The sequence below is a fragment of the Lissotriton helveticus genome, chromosome 3_1 (genome assembly GCF_964261635.1).
Source record: "Lissotriton helveticus chromosome 3_1, aLisHel1.1, whole genome shotgun sequence".
In the NCBI taxonomy this organism is placed as follows: domain Eukaryota; kingdom Metazoa; phylum Chordata; class Amphibia; order Caudata; family Salamandridae; genus Lissotriton; species Lissotriton helveticus.
The window spans coordinates 970,905,834-970,918,001 of NC_136061.1; the positions used below are offsets into that span (position 1 = coordinate 970,905,834).

General features: G+C 43.3%; 1 protein-coding gene across 3 annotated transcripts in view; it reads right to left on the reverse strand.

The window, feature by feature from the left end:
• The window catches only part of LOC144823148 (UDP-glucuronosyltransferase 1A9-like), a 545,217-nt gene that overhangs the window by 282,151 nt on the left and 250,898 nt on the right, over positions 1 to 12,168 (reverse strand). The window lies entirely within an intron of this gene.

Below are 12,168 nucleotides of genomic sequence, written 5' to 3' on the forward strand. Positions count from 1 at the left end.
TTGACTACTTCCAAACAGGGGGTCCTAAGCGTTTTTCAAAATGTTGGCATCATTTCTATTGGCTGAGTGGATTCAAACCCCCCTTCGCGCCAGGCATACAACAACCTCATTGGATTGCTGACGCAGCCTTACATCTGAGTTTCAATCATCAAGCAGAGTGACAGCAGCACGGACACTTCAAACAGTAGCCTGGAGCCACATTTCCTTACTTGCACTAGAGCGCATGACACAGTGGCTAATCCCCTTCTTGTGAGTAGGTATACAGAGATTTAAATATGCAAACATCATACATAGGTCTGGAGCGCTCGATGCACTAACTTAACCTCTGATTGCCAAGTCCCCGTCTGCACATCTCTTAATATAAAACAAATGAGCCTATACCCTTGGATCATGACCCTCTGCAGCTATAGATGTTCAGCTTGCCATGTAATCATTGCTAACTTGTACCTGCACAGCACTATGGACACATGAATTGCTTTCAAAATAGCACATGCTGATTAATCAACTATAATTAAAGCTGCAAAAGTGGCAAACGTGTGCATTATATTATAGTTGTTTACAAGGATATGCAATTTACAGTGAATGTACACAAAATATGCAGGGGGATAGTTCACATTTTCAATTTCAGGTTGCTTTTTCTGTACTGTTGCCCAGAATAATCCAGATTAGAGGGCTTCTGTTACCCCGTGACTATTGCCTGTGTCTTGATTTCAAGATGGTTTGCCATACATCTGTGCAGGTTATTGGGTTTTTATGTTTGTGTCCCCCTTTTGCTGTGTTCCCTGATTTTTCTGCTTTCCTCAGCCTCCTAGGGTGTTGACCTACCACTGCCGGGGGTGAAAGATGCTTCTATAAACCAGAATATTGGAGGTTAAACCAAATTGTTCTTTCTGCCCAGAATAAATCGTCCCTTGGCCACTTGCTAAGAAAAGTGATCTCATAATCTTACAGATGCCTGCCTCCTCATCCTAGTGCCTCCTGTTTGTCTTGGATCTTTCAGTTGCTTGTGGCTATAGTCCCTTCTCCCCACCACCATCTTTCCTCTTGCCACTCACTTCCTGCTTAGTGCTTCAACTGCCGTTCTACAAACCTGCCCACCTCTCTTCCCAGCATCATCTTTGCATACCTCCTTGCATTCCTGTATACTACTTCATCACTGTAGCCCCCCCCGCCTCCAACTCAGGTCCTACATGTTTCCACTCAGTGAAATGACTGCAACAACCATCTGTCTCTTTTCTCCGGGCTTGTATGTCAGCCAACAGTGTCTTTTTTGCTGCATGCTCACGAGCCACACATTACTCTCTCCTCTAATACTGCATCATCCTTGCCTTCCTCGAGGTCTTCACAATTACTAATAACTGGCTTTCACCACAGCGCTTTGTACACTCCAGTTTTTAATGGCACTCCATTTATCGACCTCAGGATATGACAGGCAGTCTGCCATACTTCAACTCATGGCACGCAGATCACACCAGTTGACAATGCGGATCCAAAAACCACTGACTCACCTGACCGGTTCACAGATTCTGCTTTTATGGGGTACAGGCAAGGACTCATGCCTCTCCCTTTGTGCCCTAGTCTAGTCACTTGCTCTCTCTGTTCTGGTATTATCTGACTTTCTTCATTTCATGTCTTTCTATTTCGCAAGGCAGTCCGGTTTTGCCCACGTTCTCCAGTTTTTCTTTCCATCCTCCTAACACTTCACATCCCTTTTCATTGAGGTCACCGTGTCATTTCTTTTCTGTGTCCTTTCCCTCTGCCTCAATCCATTCCTCTCAATGATTTATACATAGCCATTCATACCACACTTCTGTCTGTTTCTAAGAGCTATATTTAACAGATAGTACTGGGGCTCAATTTTGTGGTACTCCATTTACTGAACTTGAACGATGGAAAGTGGATCCTTGTCAGGTTTTGAACTGCCTACTGCAGATCACACCAGTTGTCAGAGGTGAGCCCTGACCTAGTGAGTCATCTTGCCTGTTTGCAAATATTGCCTAGTAGTGTTGCTTGTCTCTCCCACTGTGGCATGATTCAGTCTCCTGCTCTTCCATTGCCCCAGGATTCTCTGACTTCCTACCCTTTTACACCCTGTACCTGAGTTGTTTTCTCTATTTCTCTTGATTCCTATTTTATTTCTGCCCCCTAATCTCGACACTGCATTTTTCAATTCACAGTCATCCCGATCTCCGTGTTCTAGATGTATGGCAGACATCAAATCCCTCAAGCCAACCATAGGATCTCCTCGTAAGTCTCTCAAACTGCCCCTAGCCTGTCTGCCCTCACACTATCCTCCATCTTGCTTGCTGGTCCTCACTTTCACCAGTGCATAGCTTGGGCTTCCTTTCTCCCTTTTGCTTGCTCAACACTTTCAGGTATGCTTAAATTGTCAGATGTTTATCCCATGGCCATGCCCACACTGATGCAGCTAGTAGGTTGCTGTAATAGCGACTCACATCACTAGCCTGCCCAGTGTGGTTCAATATTTACTTTGTCTTGCTTGACTATTCCTTGTTCTGCTTTTTGCAATTGACCGGCCCCTTATGCTGCTTTCTTCCAGCCAGAAGACCATTTTACTGATTTTTCCACCTTCCTTTTACCTGGTTGTTTTGTCACAGAAGTATGTCTCCAGCCAGGAAGCTTTGCTTTTTCCTGCTGATGGCTAACGTCCTGTATCAGCAGGAAAATACTTGCACTCTGTTTCAATGAAGAATGCACACTTCTACATAAGATTTTGTTGATGCCAATGTTAGTGGGCATAAAAAGATCTTTTGTCTTATACATTTTGTCACCTCTGCACTCATCACATTATTAGGTCTATCTGGGTTTCTTCCTCGATCAGCACTCATCATTTACAGCATGCCTGTAGGACTGTGATTGCAGCAGAGGCAGATTGCAGGGCTCATGGTGCACAGGGTGGAGAGTGGTTTAGTGAAGAGGTGTCGGCAGCCTTTCTGTTAGCCAAGCACAACTCGCAAACCGTCTTTAGAAACGCATGTAGCCTGTTGTGAAAGAGTGGACGGCAGGGGATTTAAAGCACTTACCAAAACTACAATAGAGCGATTTGGTGTTGAGGCAAGATATTGGAGTGAAAGAGGTATGGAACCTGTAGAGAGTGGAGAAAGGGGCATAGAACATGTAGTGAGCTGGAAGCAAGAAGCCAAGCATGAAACCTGTATTGTGTGTAGTGCATGAAAGGGCATGGAACTTGTGGCCTGCAATGAGAGAGTGGAGGAAAACACTATTCAGTCTGTATTGAGAGAAATCGGTAAGGGGATAAAGCTTATAGTGTGAATGATCAGAAGCAAAGGGATGGAGACTATGATGAGTCTGTGGAAGGGTTATGGACAGAAATTAAGAGGAAATGAGACCAGCTTAGTATCTTAGCAATTTTAGCAAATCCATTGATGTCTCCCACCTTTTTTTATCCTCTTGTTTTCTTACAACTATGGTGTGCATACTTAACCTTTTTTGGATTGATACCTGTTGAAACAGTGTTATTTATTAAATTATTTAGTCGGTAAACACTATTTTCTTTAATGCGTTCCTCCTACTGCAGGCATAACATGCTCTCCTGCAACATTCAGCACGCCACGCACGCTTTCACTTTCCAAGCAGCCCAGGACAATGGCAACCGAGGTCTCGCATTTACAAGAGTTTGAGCTATTGGCATTTTAAATGAGAATGCCTTTTATTTATGTATGAATTATCTAAACAGATAAAGGCATTGTCATTTACAATGCCAATTGCTTAAACTCTCGCAAATGTGAGACCTATTGCATTGCAAATGCTTGTTTCATTCCTACCGTGGAGGCCACTGGCATCTGTCTCAGATCAATGTACGTGCTCTAGTACTTCGGGCTGCTGTGCCGGTGGATCTGCCACATGGCAGGTACCACCAGGGGCCGATGTCCTAGGCTGAACTGGTCCTGGCATCTTCCTATGTTCTGTTCGAGTATGTTGACAAAAAATGTAAGTTATTTTAGTGCTTTAGGCTCACACCACTCCTCAAGGCTGGATGTATGACGTTACAACGCATACTTTTACAACGACTACCATTACAACGAATTTTTTACAACGCAAAAACTTTTACAACGCATACCATTACAACGCAAGATTTTACAACGCAAGTACCTTTACAACGCATACCATTACAACGTAAATATTGGTAAGTATATAATTTTTTTTAATATAAATTATTTTTAATTATTAAAATAATTAAATTTTATTTAATTTTATTTAATTAATTTAATTTAAATATAATTTTAATTTATTTTTACAAATTAACCCTGTACCCCAAAAACCCAAAACTGACCCTGAACCCTAAAAATATTTTTTTTTAATTTAAATTAATTTAAATTATTAAAATATAATTAATTTTTATTTAATTACATTTAATTAATTTAAATATAATTTTATTTTATTTTTACAAATTAACCCTGTACCCCAAAAACCCAAAACTGTCCCTGAACCCTAAAAATACCCCTTTACCCAAAAACCCAAAACTGACCCTGAACCCTAAAAATACCTCTTTACCCAAAAACTGAAAACTGACCCTGAACCCTAAAAATACCCCTTTACCCAAAAACTAAAAACTGACCCTGAACCCTAAAAATACCCCATTACCCAAAAACTGAAAACTGACCCTGAACCCTAAAAATACCCCTTTACCCAAAAACTGAAAACTGACCCTGAACCCTAAAAATACCCCTTTAGCCAAAAACTGAAAACTGACCCTGAACCCTAAAAATACCCCTTTACCCAAAAACTGAAAACTGACCCTGAACCCTAAAAATACCCCTTTACCCAAAAACTGAAAACTGACCCTGAACCCTAAAAATACCCCTTTACCCAAACACTGAAAACTTACCCTGAACCCTAAAAATACCCCTTTACCCAAAAACTGAAAACTGACCCTGAACCCTAAAAATACCCCTTTACCCAAAAACCCAAACATATATTTTAAAAATAATTATATACTTACCAATACTTACGTTGTAATGGTATGCGTTGTAAAGGTACTTGCGTTGTAAAATCCTGCGTTGAAATGGTATGCGTTGTAAAAGTTTTTGCGTTGTAAAAGTTTCCATGTAATGGTAGTTCGTTGTAAAAGTTGCGTTGTAATGGTTGTTTCCCCTCAAGGCTGGAGGCAGTGCTTCATACCTATTTTATTTTTATACATTTTTGTGTTTTATTAAAGCGCAGGCGAGGCCCATTGGCAGTAGAACACTTCACAATTCAGATGCAAGTTACTAGAGTTAAGGTAAAGAAATACCTGTTCATGTGACAAAAGGAAATTGCGATACACAACACGTTAACTGATAGGCGCACCAAGCAAGGGAATGTATAAGTGAGTGGAGGGAGTCGAAGCTGGGATTTAAGGCATACTTTGCCAGATGCCCATAGTTCCCAAACCAGTGTAGGCCAAAAGGAGCCCACCCTGTGGCCAAAACTTACAAAAGAAGGTGAGTGGGCCACGCGACCCCCTCTCTCTGAGTCTCTTTAGGCCCTCGGGACCCAATCCCTCCCGGGCCTTTTTTTTATTATAGGGGGGGGGGGCACATTGCCTCCCCTGAGCCTTATTATGCCATGGGGAACCCATCCCCCAGGGATTTTTCTCAGGGCCTTTTTTTTGTTTACTGAAGGCGGAGGTGGGTGGGCTGCGTGGGCCCCCTTCTCCAAGCCTTGTTAGGCCCTGGGGACTCCATCCCACAGGGCCGTTTTTTTTAATTAAAGGGGAGGGGGAGCAACGTGGCCCCCCTCCCTGATAATTTTCCTGCCCTAGGGACAGCATCCTCCGGGGCCCGCATTATTAAAGGTAGTTGTCCACCCAAAGCACTCTTCCTACATTAGTTGGAGGCAGCAGACGGAGCCTTAGGGAGTTCTGGATGGGCTGGTCGAGGTCTGTTGAGGCTCTGGGTTGGGAGGGCGTGAATGCCTGAGACCACAGAGTTTCGGTGACCTTGCTCCAATGGCGGTGGGAGGAGATCTGACACTTGGTGATGGTGTGCTGGGCATTGGTGATGGTGAAGAGTACGATGGTGGGGTCAGTCCAGGGGAGTTCTGTGGTGTGGCTGAATTTGATACTGTTGCTGGAGGGAAAATGAAATTGAGAGTGTGTCTGGCTTTGTGCGTGGGTTTGGAGACCAGTTGGGTGAGGCTGATGTTGTTGAGGTTCTCCAGGAGGGCAATGGAGTTGGCGGCTTTGGCGGTCATCGATGTGAAAGTTGAGGTTGCTGTGTAGGACATACTGGTGAGAGTAGATTGCTAGGGGGACAATGAGGTCAGAGATGGTGTCGCAGAATGTTGCTCGGGGTCCCTGGGGTCTGTAGACAAGGGTGCCTGTTATTGTGGTCTTCCTGTCCGTTTGTAGTAGGAAGTTGAGGTGTTCCATGAGCGGTGCGGGGTCATCATTGGTGATGATGCATCTGATGGTTTACTTGAAGATGATGACGATTCCTCCATCTTGTCTGTTGGCGCAGTCTCAGTGTATCATCTTGAAGCCTTAAGGAGTGGTGGTGTTGATGTCAGGGTTTGAGGAGCGGTTGAGCCACGTTTCAATGATGAAGGCGACATCCATGGAGAGGGTGGTGATGGCTCACATATAAACCATGCTCCGCATGTTGGGGCTTCTACGAGCTCATTGTGGGGGAAAACCACAAGCGTTTTTTACCACCTATACCTATACTCTCGGCCGTGCCCAGCCCTAAGGGTTGCAGGATCACATGTGGGGGTCGCGGTCACAGCGGAGTGGCCAGGTGACTTTATACACACTCCAAGGAGGAGAGCAATTTTAGGCACGCACTAGAAAATCGGTTTCCTAGTAAAAGTTTAGAAATGTATTCTGTTGCCCAGCTGAAAGTTCGATCATGCACAGGCACAGAAAGCCTACAACAGCTTTACAGCAAACCAACACCAGATAACATGGACTATGTCCAAGGAAAGTTTAAAGTATCTAGGAGGCGGGTACTGAAAAATCATGAAATAAATTGCTTTAAGCGCTATAATACACTAGCTGCTGCTGCGTCCAAGCGCTTTTTAAAACTTTCACCCATGTTTCGCAGCAGTCACGTAGCAACACTGCATTGCTAAAAAAAAATGAAAAAGCCAATAACTCTTGTCATCGAGACCTATTGACTTTGTTAATGCTTGTTGTTTATATTTTTTATTCTTGCACGGTATCTGCAGCGACTACTGGTCAGATTCGAACAATATGCCGGTGCTGTTTCAGGTGTTTCCAACAAATAGACGTGGTGTCTGTACCGATTCTAGGGCCAGTAGAACACAATGTGTCTGTGCTAAATATTGGCAAGGCTCACACAATGTGTCAGTGCTTTTTCTGGTGTAACTGAGAATCATACATAGAGTCCGTACCTATTTAATATAGAGTAACACAACATGTGTCAGTGCTGAATATGAGCAACAATTGCAAAACAAGTCAAGTGTTGTTTCTTGAGCAACTGGGAATCGGACTCTGTATCAGGACTGATTCTGGGGCGATTATCACACAATATGTCAGTGTTCAAAGTGGCACAATATACAATGTGTCAGAGAGGACAGTACAGTAATGGAGAATTAGCCTCGGTGTCAGAACTGATTTTAGAGCATCCCAAAACGTATTACCACTGAATATGAGCCACGATCACTCCACGGTTGAGTGCTGAATATGACCTCGCCCATATTCGGCACTCAAACTAGTACTGACACCTTGTGTTGTCCTCAGAAGTAGTGTCTGAATAACTGAGAATCAGACGTGTCACAGCAGATTCAGGAGCAATTGAGAAGAATTGGACAAGGTGTCAGCAGAGAGCTGTACAAATTGCCAGTGCTAATTTTGGAGTGTAGGAGTATCGGGCAAATTGTTCGCGAGAAAGTGGAAGCCACAAAATGTGCTGGCATACGTTCTGTCATGAACGAAGATCACACAAGGTGCTGCCGCTGATTCTGGAGTACGTGAGAGTAATACGTGTGTCTTCACCAATTCTAGTGTAAAAGAGGAGTAGAAAACATGTCAGTGATGGTTCTGGGTTGAGGAGCACACTGACTCTGGAATTAGTAACAATTGTACATGGTTGTGTGATGTGTATTTGTAAAGCGCACTATCGCACACAGGGTTATATTGGACCTGAGCAGGCTTTTATGCCTAGCAGTGTTTAGTGCCTAGTCCTACCTTATGGTAGGTTGGGAACTGAAAAAGCCAGGTCTTCAACTTTTTTCAGGATCCAAGAAAAGAAGAGGCTGTGTAATGTGAGGCTGTTCCACGCTTTAGGAGCGATGTAATAAAACGTCTGTCCTTCTCATTGGTTTCTGTGTAAGTGTGGGATGTGTCAGCCCTGATTGTGTGTTTATAACATAACAACACAGAGCACAGGAGGAGTCTTGGGGAAGAGGGAGCCTTTGGAAGAGAACACCACAGAGCATGAAAGGGGCAAGTGGAGAAGTAAAAGAGAAAGAAACACAAAGCACTGGTGAACAGCAAGTCAGAAAGACAAATGGAAAACACATGCATGGTCATGGAGTGATTCAATAAAAATGAAAAAGTAGCTTCCAAAACCCAAGCAGTGGAAGAACACAAGTACTTGGGCTATGCTCCAGGGGAGGGTCAAACAGAAGAAGAAGTAAATACCACATATGCTAATGAGTGAGAAGGAAGCAACCGAGAGGGACCATGAAGCCAATCAATTGTAAGCAATGAGTAGGCTCTAAGCCCAAAATGCCTCACAAACAAATGGGTTGCTCAAGTGAGACCTAAAAAGACATGGGCATGCCCACATATGTCATGTAGACAGGCACAAGACCTGTCGTAATTACCAATGCATGCAGGGGCTCCTAGAACGGACAACACTTGTAAAGCTGACAGGGGTTAGATTAAGTGTAAAAAAAGTGAACAGTTGTCCCTTCTCCATGCACCTCTCTACATGGAGAAACCACAACAAAGTTCACACTCAATGTAGGGAAGACCTTCACTCTACAGATGACATCACCCACACTTAAATCAGAGGCTATAACCCACAAATTGAAAAGCCCAGTTAGCTCTTCAAGAACATGAAAGTGCCAAGAACCCAATGAATTGGGGAAGTCTGTGCTATACGGAAAAACAAATAGTATGCAATAAAATAGTGTAACATTAAATTCAACCATTATGAGTCACTCCGTTATGCTGGCAGTGTTCGATGGACGAATATGTCTGGTAATGGTATCCAATATAGCAACAGTGTTCTGATTCTCTGCTGTAGTTTTCATCCCGCGGCTCAGTAGACATTTGGCCAGCAGCAATATTTTGCCTGCCCTTGCAATGTTTCTCTAATGTGACTGTGTTTTGTGGATTACATGTTCCTACTGTGGCAGACGATCGGTGTACGTTTGGATAGGGCTTCCCATGCCCGTTTGGGGGCATCCCCATTGCTAAGCCAACCCACACTCCACCTTTACCTGTAGGCCTTCAACAGTATAGGAGCCAGGTTTCCTTCCAGGTCAATATGATTGTAGGATCCACTTTAAACCCTCAGACCAGTTTTAATACCCAACTGTTTCTTCTTCCAAAAGTGTGTGAAAAACTTTTAAAGAAAGAAATCAACTTCTGGGAAATCCAAACCTTCCAGGTAGCACATCAACTTTGGATGGAACACCTATGTGTCATTTTAGCAGGCCCGCAAATGAGGAGGCCAGTAAACTAGAAGGTTTCCATAGGGTAGAATAAAGAATCGACAACAGTGACGATGGGTTGGGGAAGAGAGTGCCAGGGTTCCTAGAAACCTAATCCTGGCTTTGTTACACCGTTGCTGGAAATGAGGCCAGCAGTTTGTTGCTTTTTTATCTCACGTCTCACTATGTGCAGCGGAGACTCCAGGCCTAAAACCAGCCTTTTGAGAAAATGTTTTTATCTTTTCTGGAAGATTCTGGAATTGATAGGGACTGCTTTTGTGCTTCGTGCGTCAGAGTAACGAAAAGAAATCTCCTTTCAAGCCATTTTTATTTTCATTGTCGATTTTTTTATTTTTTTTATTTCAAGAGCACCTGAGCTTTAAGGCGGTGAGGTTAGAATCTTAGGGTACTCCTTACCTTAACAGAGAACTGTATCTTCATGCTTTTCATAATCTGACAATATATCAACTAACAGTACTTTGAACGATGACAGTCTAGAGATTTGGGGAACTCAAGTGTGTGGCAGCTGTTTAATAAGGAGTGAATTTAATCTTGTTATGTTATATTGATTTGGATAGAGCATTAATCACGTGATAGAGTATTCAGGCGCTTGGGCAGGTGTGTAGGTTTGTGGTTCCAAATTTGCTTACATGAAGAGCCAGGTATTCAGATTCTTGCGGTACTCAAGAAGTGAGGAGAAGGCTTTGATGTGTTGCGGGAGGTCATTCCGTGTCTTGGGTGATGGAGAATGAGCAACCTCCAGTTTTGCTTTTGTGGATGCGGGCAATATGTGCGAACGAGAGTAAGGCAGAGTGTAGATGTCTGGTGGTCAGGTGAAAGTGTATGTGGCTGTTCAGGTATTATGGTCCTGTGTTGTGTAGGTCTTTGTACGTGTACGTGTGCATGAGAAGTTTGAATTGGCTGCACTTGTGAATGGGAAGCCAGTGAAGCTTCCTGATGTGCTGAGTGATAACAACCCTAAGAAGGGAGAACTGGAATACCACTTATCTGGACTGCACCGACTTTAAATGGCTTCCCCCTCATAGTTAGCTGCAAAGAGAAATGAAGTGAGAGGGGAAATTAAGACATGTTGTCTTGGTTCTAGATGTGAACCTATAAAGCCTTTTGAATTGTAATCAGGTGCCATCACACACAGTCGCCTCGTATCCTGGTATGTGGTGGGGGGACAATTTCAGTGCCTCCCAAAACAGCAAAGTGTAGGCGGATATAGACGAGAGTGAAAAAATGTACGTATGAGGTGCATCAACATAGTTCTTTGCGGATATCAGTGTTGGAATAGCAGGGTTTGAGGAGCATACATTAGTGTAGCAACAATACCATGGGCCCTGGAGCAAGCAGGATTAATGGCCCTTTTGAATGCTTTTGGTTAGTAAATTCAGCTATTATCAGGGTTCAGAGGGCCCTCTGTGGTCTGGGCCCCGGCGCCAGTGCACATGCTGTACCTATGGTAGGTACGCCCCAGGGTGCCTATGAGGAGTTGCACAGGTTCCAGTGCATGCAGGGGAGAGGGCACTATAGATCAGGGATACAATACCTTGATGGAACTGTACACACTCGATCCTGAAATAACAGGCAGTGCTGCAGATGGCGTTTGCGGTATAAGGGACCTTAGTGGGCAGGCCATGACTCTTGGTACAGCTGCGTACACAGTGCTACAAAAGCAAAGGTGCTGCTCTCAGATAATTGGGTTGGACTACAAGAGCTGTGGATGCCTCTCAGTGATGGAACCATGAAGGGGCTCTAGGGAAGAACTGGGGTGTACTGCTAAGAATGTGCGTTGCTGCTGGTACTAAATGAGCAAAGGTAGATGTATATCAGAACCAAGTTGCATTGGCACACCATTGTATGGCTCAATACAAACAAGCATTTGCAATGCAATAGGTCTCGCATTAGGAAAGTTTGAGCAATTGCTATTGTAAATGACAAATTTTTTATTTATGTTTTGTTTTTGAAAAAAGCGAAATGAATAGCTTTGTCATTTACAATGCCAATAGTTATAACTTTCGCAAATGTGACACCTATAGCATTTGTAATGCAATATGTGTTGTATTTACGTGACTTACATGTATTGATATTACAAATAACAATGGCTTTTCATTTTTTTTCAATAAGTAATACTTAAATAAAAGTTATTGTAATTTATAATGGAAATAGCTTAAACTTTTGTAAATAACTTTTGTGAAGATTATGTTCAGTGTATTTTATTGTGACGAAAATCCAAGAACAGAAGTGAAAAATTAACATATTTTTGTTACATTTGTAATAAAGCTTGAAACATTGAGAGAACATATTTGAACCAGGTGTTGTTGAATGGTTGCACAGATTGATGCTGTGGTGGCGCTGAGTGATGTTGTGATGGCGAACGAGTGATGCTGGGGCGTTCAGTGATGCTGCGGTAGCGCATAGTGATGTTGTGGTGCCCCTGAGTGATGCTGTGGTGGTGCGGAGTGATGCTGTATGCTATGCTATGTTTGGTTTTGCTATCCTTTGTTTTGTTATGCT